This window comes from Myxine glutinosa, chromosome 8 (assembly GCF_964187855.1).
Source record: "Myxine glutinosa chromosome 8, kmMyxGlut1.1, whole genome shotgun sequence".
Lineage (NCBI taxonomy): Eukaryota > Metazoa > Chordata > Myxini > Myxiniformes > Myxinidae > Myxine > Myxine glutinosa.
In genome coordinates, this window is record NC_136268.1 from 70,129,604 (window position 1) to 70,145,928 (window position 16,325).

The window sequence follows — 16,325 nt, forward strand, 5'->3', positions numbered from 1 at the left end:
CAACTTTCCCCGATCCCCCATTCCCTAGTCCCATTGCATGTAAATAACAATCAGTAGAGCCGACCTTCCCCTTATTCCCCCATTAAATGTCGTGCCCAGGTCCACCGCACCACACGTAGACAACTTTCGGACATCTTCCTAGTTATTCTTATTCTATGTCAGTTAAGGCCTCGTCTCCATTAATTATGACTCTTCGTTGCACCAGAATGTGATTATATGGCATCAGTAGTGAGTTTAGGACCTTTCCCATACCTCCTTCCATCTTCTTCCCCAACAATTACAACAACAACAGAGGAGATGGCGGCGGAGCGGGGGAGGATGCGTCCTCACACCGGCTCGATTAGCTCCAGACCATGCGCTCCACGGGGTTACCACGAAGGGGCTCCTTGTCAGCTCCTCGTCAAGGGCGGAGCCTGGTAAACCCCCCGCACGCACCCAATGAGAAGCAACGTGCCGATTCCACGAGGCGGAGCTAACGAGCCGAGGGCGTGTCACTCCCCGCCGGATATACGCGGCCACGCGCCGGATGTGACGAGAGATGCGCACCCAGCTTGGAGAAGGAAAGCCACCTGCGAGCGCTGAGTCAGATGCGCCCCCAGCTTGAGCAGACAAGACGCCATCCGAGCGCTGCGACCTCCCCGCATCTCTGGACCGGACCGAGTCGATTCTGACCTTTGAGCCCAGGTGCACCTGGAGCCATCGCTACCTGCCTTTCCTTGCCATCAATCCCCGTGTGAGTCAGCATTTTGTCCCGTTTATCTGTCGTCTGTTGGGAATAATATAAGATTGTGTCTAAGTGCTTGTCTTTCTATGCTGTCCCTCTTGTAGTTGTAATCTAACCTTCCGCCTTAATATAACCTCCTCCGGAGGTCTTGAGAACTGAACCCCTGGTGTCGTATTGTGTTATTGTAGTCCAGCCGGGTGTCTTCTTTTTCTTATTGAGCCAGCATAGCGCGACTAGTCAACGTTCGGGCACAATCGGGTAACTTGTGCAGACGTGGTCATACCAATAAACCGCTCGGTAAATAACATCCAAGCCACGTCTGTAACAATTGGTGTCGAGGAGTGGAATTCGAACCCGGGACTAAATTTATTAGGCCCAAATTGGTAACAAGTAGAATCGATTCGGAGCGCGTTTCCCGCGCGAAATTATAACGGCGAAATTTGAATTTGTTTTACGAAAATAAAATAAAAAACCGAATTTTGAAAGTCGCGCTATGGCGGATCAAGACGGCTGGGGTCCGGTAGGGGAGAGTGAAGCAGGGTCGGTCCAGGACCAAATTGAGGGACATGAGGGACATGAGGAGAGCGAAACAGCGAGGGTAGCAGGCACGCAAAATGGCGCCTCGCAAGAGCGCGCGGTAGCCGAGCCCGCTGTATCAACGGGCTTTAACATGCAGCCGATTGACATACAGGCCCTCATTGCGCAGCTACAGGCAGCTGTACAGATGAGTATGGGGAGCCAGATTGAGCGATTGGGTGAGCGGTTGGGGAACCGGATGGATGCTCAGAGTGAGCAATTGGGGGTAATGGGGAACCGGATGGATGCTCAGAGTGAGCAAATGGGGGTAATGAGGGACGAAGCGAGGGGTACCAGTGAGGGGTTAGACAATAATTTTGAGGAGTTAGACAAGAAATTTGGGAAGATAGACAATAATTTTGAGGGGTTAGACAACGGGATAAAAGAAGTGAAAAATGGGTTAATGGGGGTAGAAAATAGAATGGCTGCCCAGGAGAATCAGATAGAGGGAGTGAAAAATGGGTTAGAGGGGTTAGAAAACAGTATGGAAGGCAAATTGAGGGACATGAGGGACCAAGCGGAAAGGGAAGTTAAACAAATGGAGCAGCAGATAGAGGGGGTCAGAATGGGGGTAGAAACCAAACTGGATGCTCACAGGGAGGAAATGGAGCAGATGAGGGTGGCATCTGGGCAGGAGATGCAAGTGATGGGAGAGGAGATCAGAAGAGGAGTGAGTGAGGAGGTCGGAGGAGTGCGCGAGGAGGTGAGGCACTGTAAGGAGCGCATGGAGAAAGAGGTGAGAAAGGGGACTGTAAAATTGCAAGGTGGTATAGAGGAGTTGACGCTGGGAGTAGAACAACTGACAGTGGGACAAAAGGAGTTGGGGGACCAGGTAAAGAAGAACACAGCGGTAATAGAGGGTTTAAAATCGACACAGAAGGAGATGAAAAAGGACGTAGGGGTAATTAAAAAAGAGTGTCAGACGGTACATGAGGACCTGACGAGGAAAATGGACAAGGTGGTAGAGGTAATGGAGGTTAAAGAGCGGGAGGTGCGGGAGCACATAGAAAAAAATAAAGTGGAGTTAGAGGAAGAACTTAAAGGGGCGCACGAAGAGATGAAGGAGATGAAGCAAAAATTAGAAGAAGTGGAAGAAGGGGTGAGCGAAATTAAAAAGCGACGGAGAGAGGATAAGAAAGAGATAAAAGAGGAGGTAAAAGAATTGGTCCAGAGTCTGTGTTCGGATCGTGATGATGTGCTCATTAACCGGATGAGGGATTCGCAGGTGATGGAGGAGAAGCGAAGAGAAAGAGGACCCGGTGTAAGTGGTGACCAATATGGTCGTGCGTATGATGCGCCAGGTGATTTAATAAGCTTGGGGGTCGAGATAGACCCGGATGTTCGTGAGAGGCCAAGAGTGAGGTGTATGGCTGGTCCGGAGGGTATGGAACGAGAGGTGCGAGGTGTGGGTGAGCAAGGTTGTGGTGGTGGTGGTATGGAATGGGTAGCGGGTTGCGGAGGTGTGACCCATGCATCGACACCAACAGGGGTAGTTGTTGGAGGGACCGGGGAGGCACGAGAGCCCCTTGGGGGTAGTGTACTGTGGGGGCCCGGCCGGTTCGGCCCCGCGCTGACCCCGCAAGGGGCGACGCACGGGGTCCGGCAGGCGGGCAACGACTCACATACGAGGTGGTCCCACAAGGTCCCACTCGCGCCGTATGACGGCAAGAGTGATCTACGCGCGTACCTGGCGCAGTTCGACTGTGTGTGTAAGGGCAACGGTTGGGGTGAGGACGAAGGTGGAGTACACCTGGTGGCCGCATTGCGCGGCGCGGCGGCGGAGGTGCTGACGGCATTACCAGCGGGTGCTCTCACCCTGCCAGCCCTCCGCGACGCCCTAATTAATCGATTCGGCATAGAACAGCAGAGCGAGCTTGTTAAAGCTCAGCTCGCGCTGCGAAAACGCAAGCCCCAGGAAGCCATCGGGGAACTTGCCCACGACATTCGCCGCGCAGTGGGGATCGCACATGCTAGCATGGCAGCGGATTCCCGGGAAAGCCTGGCGCTGGACCATTTTATCCAGGCCCTCCCGGATATTGAGCTCCGGCAACAGCTCGCCATGTGGCGCCCGCAGACTCTGAGCCAGGCGGCTGACGCTGCGGCCCGTTGGGAAGCAGCGAGGCCCCTGGCCCGAGGGGGCGAGCGTCTCGCAATGGCGGTCCGCCAGGTGGGACCCCCGATGGAGGGCGGACCCCTTAGGGGACCCGCCCCCGACGTGGGTCCTGACCTGGCGGGCATGGTCCGGAGGCTGGTGGACCAGCGCCTGGCGGGACCTGGACCATGGCAGGCGGCCACGGAGGTGGCCCGCGGTGGACCACGAGCGGGTAATCCAATTCGGACCTACAGGGGGGGGAATTTGGAATTCCGGAGGCAAGCACCTTATCAGGTGAGGTGCTATACCTGCAACCGCCTGGGTCACCTGGCGCGGCACTGTCGAAACGCGCGCCGGGATGATCCCCGGCAGTTGAGGTCCTCAACTCCGCCCAGGGGGGAGCGGGTTAGCCGACCCCAGACACCCCCCCGCCAGACCCCGGGAAACTAGAAGGTGTCGGGCACGTAGGGCGGTGTTCGGCAGCAGAGGATGGAGGAGAGCCCTCATTGACGCGACAGGTCATTTATTGTGGCCAAATTGGAACCGGTAGCCTGACAATTAGATGCAAAATTGCCGGCGTGGGGGTAGACGCCGTAGTGGACACAGGAGCTAGCGCCACGATCATCAGCCCTGTGGTCCTTGATTCGAGCGCAGGTGGCTGGGATAAGATCCAGCGCCTGCAAAATTATAGTTTGCAGCTTGCTACCGGGGTAACGGCCCCGATCATAGGGCGTGGTTCTGTGACCCTCAAGTTAGGGTCGGTAAGGAGGGAGATAGATGTTTGGGTGGCGGAGGTGTGCGACCCATGTTTAATAGGGTTGGACCTGTTGACTGCCAGCGGTTGTAAAATCGACTTGTGCCGGGGGATCCTGCAGGTGGGAGTAGAAGAGCTGCCGTTAGGGGGAGTGAGCACGGCCGAGAGAGCGGAGCTGGAGGCTTCCGAGGCCGTGACCATCCCCCCAAGGGCCGAGGCGATAGTGCCGGCCCGGTGGGCAGCTCGCCCAACATGGCAGGAGTCCTGCGGCCTGGTCGAACCGGTGGCAGCGCAGTCCATACCGGGTTTAATCGTGGGCCGCACCCTTGTAAAAACGGACGGACCGGTAGTGGCCGTCCGAGTAGTAAATGTGAGTACAGAACCACGCACTATAGTAAGGGGCACGAGGGTAGCTGGCTGCACCCCAGTTGAGGAAGTCGCGACAGTGAGGGGCGAGAACGTCCAGCCGAGCCGACCCCGGGGGGAGCGTTCAATAACAAGTAGGAATTGGCCCGATCCCATTTGCGAGATGGTAAATCGTAGTAGCGTAGAGTTGGGAGGTACCCAGAGGGAGGCCTTACACAAACTGGTTGGGTCCCATTTGGACCTCTTCTCCCTGTCCACCGAGGATATTGGACGTACGGGCCTGGTGAAACATCAGATCCACACCGGTGAGGCCCGGCCTATTCGTCAGGCCGCCCGACGGCTCCCTTGGAGCAAGAGGGCGGAAGCTGACGAGCAGGTTGCAAAAATGCTCGACGCAGGTGTGATCGAGCCCTCGGGAAGTCCTTGGATGTCACCTGTTGTGCTGGTCAAAAAGAAGGATGGGACCACGCGGTTCTGCGTGGACTATCGCCAGCTAAACAACGTGACACTCAAGGACTCATATCCCCTGCCAAGGATTGATGACACCCTCGATGCCGTTGCGGGCTCAAATTGGTTCACAACTTTGGACCTCAAGAGTGGGTATTGGCAGGTGGAGATGGATAGGGCAGGGAAGGAGAAAACGGCATTTTCCACAGGTAAGGGACTGTATCAGTTTACTGTGATGCCGTTTGGTTTGTGTAACGCCCCCGCCACCTTTGAGAGATTGATGGAGCATGTACTAGGCGGCATGCCATGGCAATCATGCCTGGTGTACCTGGATGACGTCCTGGTACATGCCCAAACGTTCCCCCAGGCACTAGCTAATTTGGACCAGGTGTTCGGGTGCCTCAGACAGGCAGGGTTGAAGCTGAACCCGAGTAAGTGCACTTTGTTTGCAAGAGAGGTGGCCTATCTAGGTCACGTGATTGGCCGCGAGGGGGTAAAAACAGACCCAGACAAAATTAAAGCGGTAGAGGAGTGGCCCGCACCACGTACCATCAAAGAGGTGCGGGGATTTTTGGGACTCTGCTCCTACTACCGGCGCTTTGTGGCGAAATTTGCGGAGTTGGCCCGTCCCCTCCACCGGCTTACGGAGAAGGGGACGCGATTTAATTGGACACGGGAGTGCCACGAGGCCTTCCAAAAATTGAAGGGGTGTCTAACATCCGCACCCCTTCTAGCTTACCCCACTAGTGACGGGACATTTACCCTGGACACGGATGCGAGCCAGGAAGGATTGGGCGCAGTTTTGTCTCAGACACAGGAGGGCGTGGAGAGAGTGATTGGTTATTATAGTCGGGCCTTAAGTAGGCCCGAGAGAAATTATTGCGTCACTCGCAAAGAGTTATTGGCTATGCTGGCTGCCATGAACCATTTCCACCCGTACTTGTACGGGCGGAAATTTTTGGTTAGAACTGACCATTCCTCCTTGCAATGGCTCCTTCGGTTCAAGGAACCGGAGGGCCAAATTGCAAGGTGGTTGGAAAAGTTGCAGCAGTACGATTTTGATGTGGCCCATAGGGCCGGGAAGGCCCATGGTAATGCGGACGCACTCTCTCGGCGTCCTTGTCTGGGGGAAAACTGTAAATTTTGTGCGAGACACGAGGAGAGGGAGCAATTGGGCGATTCCGCCCCGATTCTCGTCGTCCGGGCAACCCGGGTGAGAGGGCCAATTTTGCCACTAACCGCGGACGAGGAATTTGGAGAGTTGGCTTGGAGCACGGCCCAGCAGGAGGATCCTGTTCTGGGGCCGGTGTTCCAATGGGTCAAATTGGGGCAAAGACCAAAGGGGGAAGAGGTCACCCCCCTCGGGGCACAAACAAAGGCATATTGGGCTCAGTGGCAGACCCTGGAATTGAAAGGCAACATCTTGTATCGCAAGTGGGTGGAGGTTCCCTCTGATCGAACTTCCTGGCTGGTGATAGTCCCTGACAAATTCAAGAACGTCATATTGCAACAGGTGCATGGTACCCGCTCCGGCGGCCATTTGGGCAGGACAAAGACAATATCTCGGGTCCGCCGGAGGTTCTATTGGGTGAATATGGGGCGCGACATACAGGACTGGTGTCGGAGATGCGACGCCTGTTCTGCCAAAAAGGGACCAGCACGGAGGATGAGGGCCCCCCTTCAATTACATCAGGTGGGGGCCCCCCTTGAGCGGGTGGCTATGGATATTCTAGGACCGCTGCCCCGCACCCGCCAAGGTAATAAGTATATCCTCGTTGTGATGGACTACTTCACCAAGTGGCCGGAGGCCTACGCCCTCCCCAACCAAGAAGCAGGGGTGGTAGCGCAGGCCTTCGTGGAAGGATTTGTGTGCCGGCATGGGATTCCACAGGAGTTGCACACCGACCAGGGACGAAATTTTGAGAGCAAATTACTAAAAGATGTGTGCAGTCTCCTGTCAATTCGAAAAACCAGGACAACGCCTTTAAGACCTCAATCTGACGGGATGGTGGAAAGATTCAACCGAACTTTAATCCAACAACTGGCACTGTTCACCACCACCCGTCAGGATGACTGGGACGAACATCTCCCTTATTTGCTTATGGCCTACCGGACCAGCCAGCACGGGGCCACCGCATGCAGTCCAGCGTTGCTTATGTATGGGCGGGAGTTACGGGCTCCCGCCGACTTGCTATGCGGTCCCGTGCCAGACACAGTGGTTAACCCGCCAAGGGAGGGGTACGCACGTCACCTAGAGGAAGGCATGGAGCTAGTCCATGCCTTCGCCCGCCGCCAACTCCATCTGGCGGGGGAAAAGATGAAGCGCAGGTACGACGACCGGAGCCAGGGGAGTCAATACGCTCCGGGGATGAAGATTTGGTTCTTTAATCCCCGGAGGCGGAAGGGAAGGTGCCCAAAACTCACCTCCCCCTGGCAAGGCCCAGGAGTCGTCCTGTCGCAAATCTGTGACGTGGTCTTTAAGATCAAAATGGGGCCACGAGCCCTCCCTCGGATCGTCCACGCCGACCGGATAAGACCTTACACCGGCGAGCAGGCGCCCCCGTGGATTGCCTCGGCTTTAGATGCCGAGGCGGGACCCAGTACCTCTGAATAAGGGGGGCTTATTAGTGCCAGAGGACTGGGGGATTGAGGAGCGATAGGCCCGGTGGGAGAGGGTGGCATCCCTGCCACCTTTCCCATGTGGGGGCAAAGGAGCAATAGCTTATGGGGTGTATGGCAGTGAAAACTAGCCCGGGTGGGTTAGGATATATTGTAGGGATCTAGCGAAGATGACATTAGGTGACGTCAAGGTTAGTTAGTGACTGATACCTGTAGTGGGGACGCAGGTAGATTAGTATGGATGATAATGACGAGGGAGCGCAATAGTTTAAAGGGACGACTGGGAAGCGCAAGTTTCAGAAGGGAGTAGTTAGCTGAGATGATGCCGTGTTTGTGAGAATTGAACAGGTGTGATTGCACAGGTGTGCAACTGGACAGGTGTGTGGAGCAGTGTGTGAGTAGTGAGTGTTGTGGATCAGCGCGAATGCGCTTGGGGAGAGAAGGGTGCCGGTGGCACCAGGTGTGAGAGCACAGGTGTGCAAGTACAGGTGTGTGGAGAAAGTTGGAGTAAGTGGGACGGAGTGGTGTGCATGGTGCGAAGGTGTGGATGGGGGAAGAGTGGACCCCTTTCACGAGTACCCGGGGCGGGTAGTGTAAGTGTTAGGTAGAGGGTGCAGGTAAATTGTGGTTGGATATTGGCATTTGTGGTGCGGTTGCAGAATGGTGTTGTGAATGGGTGCATTAGTGTTGTGGAAATGGCTGGGCGTGTAGCCTGTTAGTGTGTGTAGTTGGTTGGGCACTCCACCACTGTGAGGATGTCGGCCAGGTGAGGCCGCAGGTGGGCTCTGGGAGCCGGTAGTTGTGAGTGGGTGCCTGAGGATCCCGGGTGTGGATCGGGCAGCCCAGTGCCAGAGAGGGCACCGAGTGGGGAGAGTGCCAGAGGGCCTTCCCCAGGTAGATAGGTTAGGGTAAGGAGCAGGTAAGCTCGGAGGCAACTGCAGTGGTGGAGGTGTGCAGGTGGGTAGACCCACTGGGAGAGGTACACGCCGCAGCCCAGAAATTGTACGAGGGCACCGGGAGATGAATCGGGGGAGTGAGACCCCAAATTGAAGAGCACCACAGTTTGGCCAATGGGAATTGGTTTTTAGAACCCATAGTGTAAGAGGGCCAATGGGTTGGCCGGAGAAAGACCCCGGGTAGTGTAAAGTTGTTAAAGTCATTTAGGAGATAGTTAGGATTGATGAACCTGTCGCACCATACGCAGCCACTTACCTGTGGTGATGATGATGACTCCACACCTATGTTTCCTTTGTTTTGTGCAGAAGTAAGGATTGCTGTGAGGATTTGTGAGACGCATCACGACGTGGATGAGACATTGGAGTGATTCCATCTCTCCCTCCCTAGGAGGGACTGATGATGAATTGGTGATGGCAAATTATGATGTTGAGTTGAAAATGGCAAATTTGATTGGTTAGGAGGGAGAGAAGACGAATTTGGTATATGGGAGGAACGGGGAAGACAGTAGGGATGTTTGTTGATTTGTAAAGTAGATGTTTATGGGTAGTGTTGTGTTGTGTGGATACAGTAAGGGGTAAGGGAGGGGCCATGTAGGTTACCTGGTGGGGGGGGGGGGGCGTACGATAGGAACGTACCTGTCTCACCTGGTTCCCATGTGCCCCCAGTGTGCATCACCTTACATTGCGTGTACTTTTGCGCCCTTACCACCTTACTCACTTGTTTCTTCTTTTGTCTCCCACCTCCGAGGATCTGGCTTTGGGGTAGAGAGAGAGGAGAGAGAGGTGCTGGCTGCGCAGTTGTGGGCCTGCACTTTCGCTGTTTGCTGCCGGGATCGATACACCATATGGACCGCAATGTTTGTGGCCACCCACAATGGACCGCAGTTCGTTTGCGGCCAAGCACCACCCGGGGATGGACCTATGGATCAACGTGGCACCTATGCCATACAGGTGAACCACTAATAGTTAACACCACCAAGTGCACCACAAGAAGAGCAAGAGACACCTGCAGGGTTAGGGGTTGTCGAATTTATTTTTATTCCAATGAACAATGGTGACTGCACCGATTGGTGGTGGGGTGGTGCTGTTGATGCTCGGGAAGGGTGCTCTGCACGTTATTAAAGGCCGTCGGCCACAGAGCACTCGTGGGTTGGTGTATCGATGTTGGCAAGCGCGCTCTCTCTATGCATAACATCTGCATGTGTTCCTCCAAAAACAGGTCCTGGATCGTAGTGTAAATAGCAGCGTAGTCTTGTAAATAATGCTCCCTACCGGCTGTATGTTTAGTTTGAGAATTCTTTCCGGATTCGGTTATCCTGTGGGTGTGTTTCTGTGAGGAGAAGGGTGCAACGTCGCAGGGGGACATATTTACTCATTTGTGAATATCTGTAAAACTGTCGCACTCAGGGTAGAGTTAATAGTAGAGGGAACTACATTGCGTGCCACACTAAAGTAGGTAAAAATTTATCGGGTCGGGACGCCCCGAGGGTAGAGAAGGGTGCAATGTTGCGAATATGGAATTTGGCCTCCATATCCGCTTGTAAATATTCCCCTATTTTCTCCAATACTCCCCAACTTTCCCCGATCCCCCATTCCCTAGTCCCATTGCATGTAAATAACAATCAGTAGAGCCGACCTTCCCCTTATTCCCCCATTAAATGTCGTGCCCAGGTCCACCGCACCACACGTAGACAACTTTCGGACATCTTCCTAGTTATTCTTATTCTATGTCAGTTAAGGCCTCGTCTCCATTAATTATGACTCTTCGTTGCACCAGAATGTGATTATATGGCATCAGTAGTGAGTTTAGGACCTTTCCCATACCTCCTTCCATCTTCTTCCCCAACAATTACAACAACAACAGAGGAGATGGCGGCGGAGCGGGGGAGGATGCGTCCTCACACCGGCTCGATTAGCTCCAGACCATGCGCTCCACGGGGTTACCACGAAGGGGCTCCTTGTCAGCTCCTCGTCAAGGGCGGAGCCTGGTAAACCCCCCGCACGCACCCAATGAGAAGCAACGTGCCGATTCCACGAGGCGGAGCTAACGAGCCGAGGGCGTGTCACTCCCCGCCGGATATACGCGGCCACGCGCCGGATGTGACGAGAGATGCGCACCCAGCTTGGAGAAGGAAAGCCACCTGCGAGCGCTGAGTCAGATGCGCCCCCAGCTTGAGCAGACAAGACGCCATCCGAGCGCTGCGACCTCCCCGCATCTCTGGACCGGACCGAGTCGATTCTGACCTTTGAGCCCAGGTGCACCTGGAGCCATCGCTACCTGCCTTTCCTTGCCATCAATCCCCGTGTGAGTCAGCATTTTGTCCCGTTTATCTGTCGTCTGTTGGGAATAATATAAGATTGTGTCTAAGTGCTTGTCTTTCTATGCTGTCCCTCTTGTAGTTGTAATCTAACCTTCCGCCTTAATATAACCTCCTCCGGAGGTCTTGAGAACTGAACCCCTGGTGTCGTATTGTGTTATTGTAGTCCAGCCGGGTGTCTTCTTTTTCTTATTGAGCCAGCATAGCGCGACTAGTCAACGTTCGGGCACAATCGGGTAACTTGTGCAGACGTGGTCATACCAATAAACCGCTCGGTAAATAACATCCAAGCCACGTCTGTAACAATATATATATATATATATATATATATATATATATATATATATATATATATATATATATATATATATATATATATACATATATATATATATATATATATATCAATGTACCATACGTTTTATAGTTATACTGTGTGGTTTGCCATTGCCTTCCCAGCAGTCAGGACAATAATTTGGAATTTGGCCATGGTGCCGGTGATAGCTCGTCTACTCTTTGTGAGCACAACGTGTGATCTTTAGTATCCACCAACGAATGGCAGCTGGGACACCCAGTCGCACAACCATCCAAAGGACGCCACACACATTGATACCAGGATGATAGTTGATAGCTGGGCCAAGATTCACACCCAGATTCAACAGCTCAGAAGTGAACGTGCATTGAGCATAACTCTATAGGTTGGAATGTTATATATATATATATATATATATATATATATATATATATATATATATATATATATATATATATATATATATATATATATATATATAATAATATACACACGCATACACAATGAATGCTGTACACCACATACTGTTAACATTTGCCATGGTTCTTTTGATTACCAGGAAAGGCTCCATGGCTCACAGGCAGCCGGCGGTCTGCACGGGAGCTCGCTCGTTCAACAGAGAGCCATCGGCGTGTCGGGCATGAGGCCAGAGCGGTGCGTTTGATCCCAATGTGAGCTCCCTCATGTGGGTTCATGACTGGGTTAGCTTGCTGTCATGCACCCTGCTGCCATACAGGAGCTATGACACACAGAGGACGCTTCCCTTTCTTTTTTCATGCCACCAGCACTGCAGTTCCCAAAACCCTCAAGTATGTTCCTTGGCAAAAGGAGACAAAGCTGGTATTCGACCATGGGGGCTGCAACGATGGGTTGGAAGGGGATATAGGTATTGAAATGGATACATAATGCCACAGTTGCCCAGACGTGTTTCTGTACATCACCATACAACTCCATCAATAGGCCTAGGTGATGCCATGCAGCTTGTATCCTGAGCAGCAGATTGAGACCTTCATACCTTAAGATCTCTAAACTGATTACAGTTCAGCTCAACAAACTTTAGTTTACAATTCAAATGTCAATTTAGGTTTTCCCCTTTTAAAGAGTCAAAGTCAAAAACGCAACATCCTCCAATAACATCAAAAACTTACACACTGCTGGCAAGTGCATGTGACTACAGCTATAAACTTCACAGAAAAAGACTAATGTAGCGGCTACCGCTGGGTTTTCACAATCGCCTTGCACCTATCAAGGACGCGGAGCGATCACCATGCCGGGCTCGTCCAGGACGCCCGGGCAGGCCCGCGCTCAACTTGCCAGGCCTCGGTCGGGACGCCCGGGCAGGCTCGCCCTCAACTTGCCAGGCCGCAGCCAGGACGCTGGGCCACGCCCCCTCTCGCCTTTCCTGGGCAAACGCTCCGGGATAATATGTATATATATTGCTGCCCGATAAACGGGCTTTTCAGAGTGCCTGAGTGTTTGGTTTGATTAAAGCAACTCGGATGAATTCCAGCTTTTTGTCGCGTCCATTCTTCCGATCGACGTGGGAGCCCCAGCTCCTTCATTGGTGACCTACCGACATGGACACGGCAGTCGCCCTTAAACTGCCTACCTTCTGGGAGGCTCACGCGGCGGTTTGGTTCGCACAGGCGGATTCCCTGTTCGCCCTGCGAGGCATCACGGCCGACGACACCCGCTTCCACCATGTGGTAGCAGCGCTCGGTTTGGCCACCGCGGCCCGCGCCCTGAGCCTCCTCGAGAGCCCGCCAGCCGCTGACAAATACGGCGCGATTAAGAAGCTTCTCCTCGACGCTTTCGCCCTCCCATCGGCGGAACGCGCACGGTGCCTGCTCGACCTGCCCGAGCTCGGCGACACGCGCCCTTCCGAGCGAATGGACTACATGCTTTCACTGCTCGGCGAGCACTCTCCGGCATTCCTGTTCCGGGAGCTGTTCCTCCGTCAGCTGCCTAACCCGGTACGCCTCGCTCTGGCAAGCACGACGATCACAGATCCCCGGGCCCTTGCCAGAGAAGCCGACAAGATCTCCGCCGCAGGACAGCGCATCGCAGGGGCGACATGGGACCCACCGCCGTCCGACGCAACACCCATGGCGCCCGAGCACCCGGCACGGTCGACGACCGAACTGCCGACGCAATTGGCGGCCGCTACACCGAGCCGACCACCTCCAGCACGACGACCGGAGCCTCCACCTGACCAAGCGTGGTGTTACTATCATGCCAGGTTCGGACAGAAGGCCCGGACATGCCGACCCCCGTGCACCTTCGGCAGGCCGGGAAACGGCCGGGCCGGCGTTCATTACCAGCCATGAGCGCCGGCCACACGGGCAACTTACTGTTCATCACGGATAAAGCGTCCGGACGGCGCTTCCTGTGCGACACCGGCGCCCAACTGAGCGTCATACCCGCCTCTGACCAGGACAGGCAATCCGCGATTTGCGGCCCCTCCTTGGTTGCGGCCAACGGATCGACCATCCGCACCTTCGGCCCGCGCAACGTCACCCTCTGCTTCGGCAGCCAACACTTTGCTTGGACGTTTGTAACCGCAAACGTGCCCATGGCTCTGCTAGGCGCCGACTTCCTCTGCGCACATGGACTGCTGGTGGACGTCCAACGGCGTCGTTTAATCAACGCCGAAACCTTCAGCTCCCTGGTATGCACATTGAGCAGCTCCGCGCCGACCGAGCTGGCATGCGCCGTCCCGGCGGCGAACGAGTTTGCTCGCCTGCTCACGGAGTTCCCGGCCCTCACGCGGCCGACGTTTTCGGCCGTCGCAGTACGGCATGGGATCGAGCACCACATACCAACCACGGGCCCGCCGGTCTACGCCAGGGCCCGCCACTTCGACCCAGCCAAGCTCGCCATGGCGAAGGCCGAATTCGACGCGTTGGAGCACCTCGGCATCGTGCGGCGCTCCGATAGCGCGTGGGCCTCGCCACTGCACATCGTGCCAAAGCCGGGGGGTGGATGGCGCCCGTGTGGTGACTACCGCCGTCTCAATGACGCTACCACCCCCGACAGGTACCCGATCCCGCATATCCAAGACTTCTCCGCCCGTCTGGCGGGACGGGTCATTTTTTCGAAAATTGATCTCATACGGGGATATCACCAGGTACCTTTCAGGGCGGCCGACGTCCCTAAAACGGCAGTCATCACGCCGTTCGGCTTATTCGAATTCTTGCGGATGCCGTTTGGTCTCAAGAACGCGGCTCAGGCATTCCAGCGCTTGATGGACGGCGTGCTGCGTGACCTGCCGTTCCTTTTCGTTTACCTGGACGACATCCTCGTCACCAGCACGTCCCGGGCCGAGCACCTACTCCACCTCCGAACACTGTTCGGGCGCCTCAGCGAGCACGGCCTCATCGTCAACCCGGCCAAATGCCACTTCAGCACGACGGCCGTTGATTTTTTGGGCCACCACATCACCAAGAACGGGGCCGTGCCGCTGCCAACCAAGGTCGAGGCCATCACCACGTTCCCGTGTCCCCGCACCATAAAGGCCCTGCAGGAATTCCTGGGAATGGTGAATTTTTATCACCGCTTCGTGCCCCGCGCTGCTCAACTCATGCGGCCCCTCTACGAAGCCCTCCGGGGCAAGCCGGCCAAGCACGACATTGCCTGGTCCGCAGCAATGGATGCGGCCTTCCAAAGCTCAAAGCGGGCCCTCGCCGACGCAACACTGCTCGCTCACCCGGTGCTCAACGCTCCCATCGCCCTCACCACGGATGCCTCCGACTACGCGGTGGGCGCCGTACATGAGCAATGGGTGAACGGGGTTTGGCAGCCACTCGCTTTTTTCAGCCGGCAGCTCCGGCCGAACGAGCTCAAATACAGCACGTTTGACCGGGAGCTCCTCGGTCTACACCTGGCCGTCCGCCATTTCCGCCACCTCCTGGAGGGCCGACCTTTCACGGCGTTCGTTGACCACAAGCCGTTGGTTTACGCCATGGCCAAGGTCACGGAGCTGTGGTCGGCCCGCCAACAGCGCCACCTCTCCGCCGTGTCGGAGTTTACCACGGACATCCGGCACGTCGCCGGCAAAAACAACGCCGTGGCCGACTGTCTTTCCCGGGCCAGCGCGAACGCGGTCCACCTGGGCGTGGACTTTGCGCTTATGGCGGCGGACCAAACCACCGACACCACGGTGCAAGCCCTCCGGGCGGCGGACACGGGCCTCCGCCTGGCCGACATCCCCTTCGCGGACACTGTCCTGCTCTGCGACGTCTCCCAAGGCCAGCCTCGCCCCATCGTGCCCGTCACCTGGCAACGCCGCATCTTCGCCTCCCTCCACGGCCTCTCCCACCCGGGCCGGAAAGCTTCCCAGAAGCTGGTGTCGGCGCGATTCGTCTGGCACGGCCTTCGTCGGGACGTCCGCGATTGGACGAGCACCTGCACGGCCTGCCAACGGGCCAAGGTCCACCGACACACCCAGGCCCCGCTGGCACCTTTCACCGTGCCCGAACGACGTTTCGACCACGTCAACGTGGATCTGGTGGGCCCCCTCCCCCCGTCACGGGGGTTCACACACCTGCTCACCATGGTGGACAGGACCACCAGGTGGCCGGAGGGCGTTCCCCTCGTCTCCACCACCACCGCCGACGTGGCGCAGGCTTTCATCGCCACCTGGGTCGCCCGCTTCGGCGCACCGGCGGACATCTCGTCAGACCGCGGACCACAGTTCACCTCCGAGCTGTGGGGCGTGGTCGCCCGCAACCTGGGGGTCAAGCTCCACCGTACTACGGCCTACCACCCCCAAGCAAACGGGTTGTGCGAGCGATTCCACCACTCCATGAAGGCCGCGCTCATGGCCGGCCTTCAAGACGGCGGTTGGGCCGACCGGCTGCCGTGGGTCCTTTTGGGCCTCCACACGGCCCCCAAGGAGGACCTCCAGGCATCCACCGCCGAGCTTGTCTATGGCCAGGCGCTACGCGTCCCGGGCAAATTCGTGCCCGACGCTACCAGTCCCTGGTCCGCAGCTCACCAGCGCTCGGACCTCCAGGAGGCCGCCCGACGGTTTGCCCCCGTGCCAACATCCCACCACGGTGACCCCCAGTCCTACGTCCCCCCAGCACTTCACACAGCGGAGTATGTTTTTGTGCATCACGACGCACATCGGGGGCCACTCCGGCCGCCGTACGACGGGCC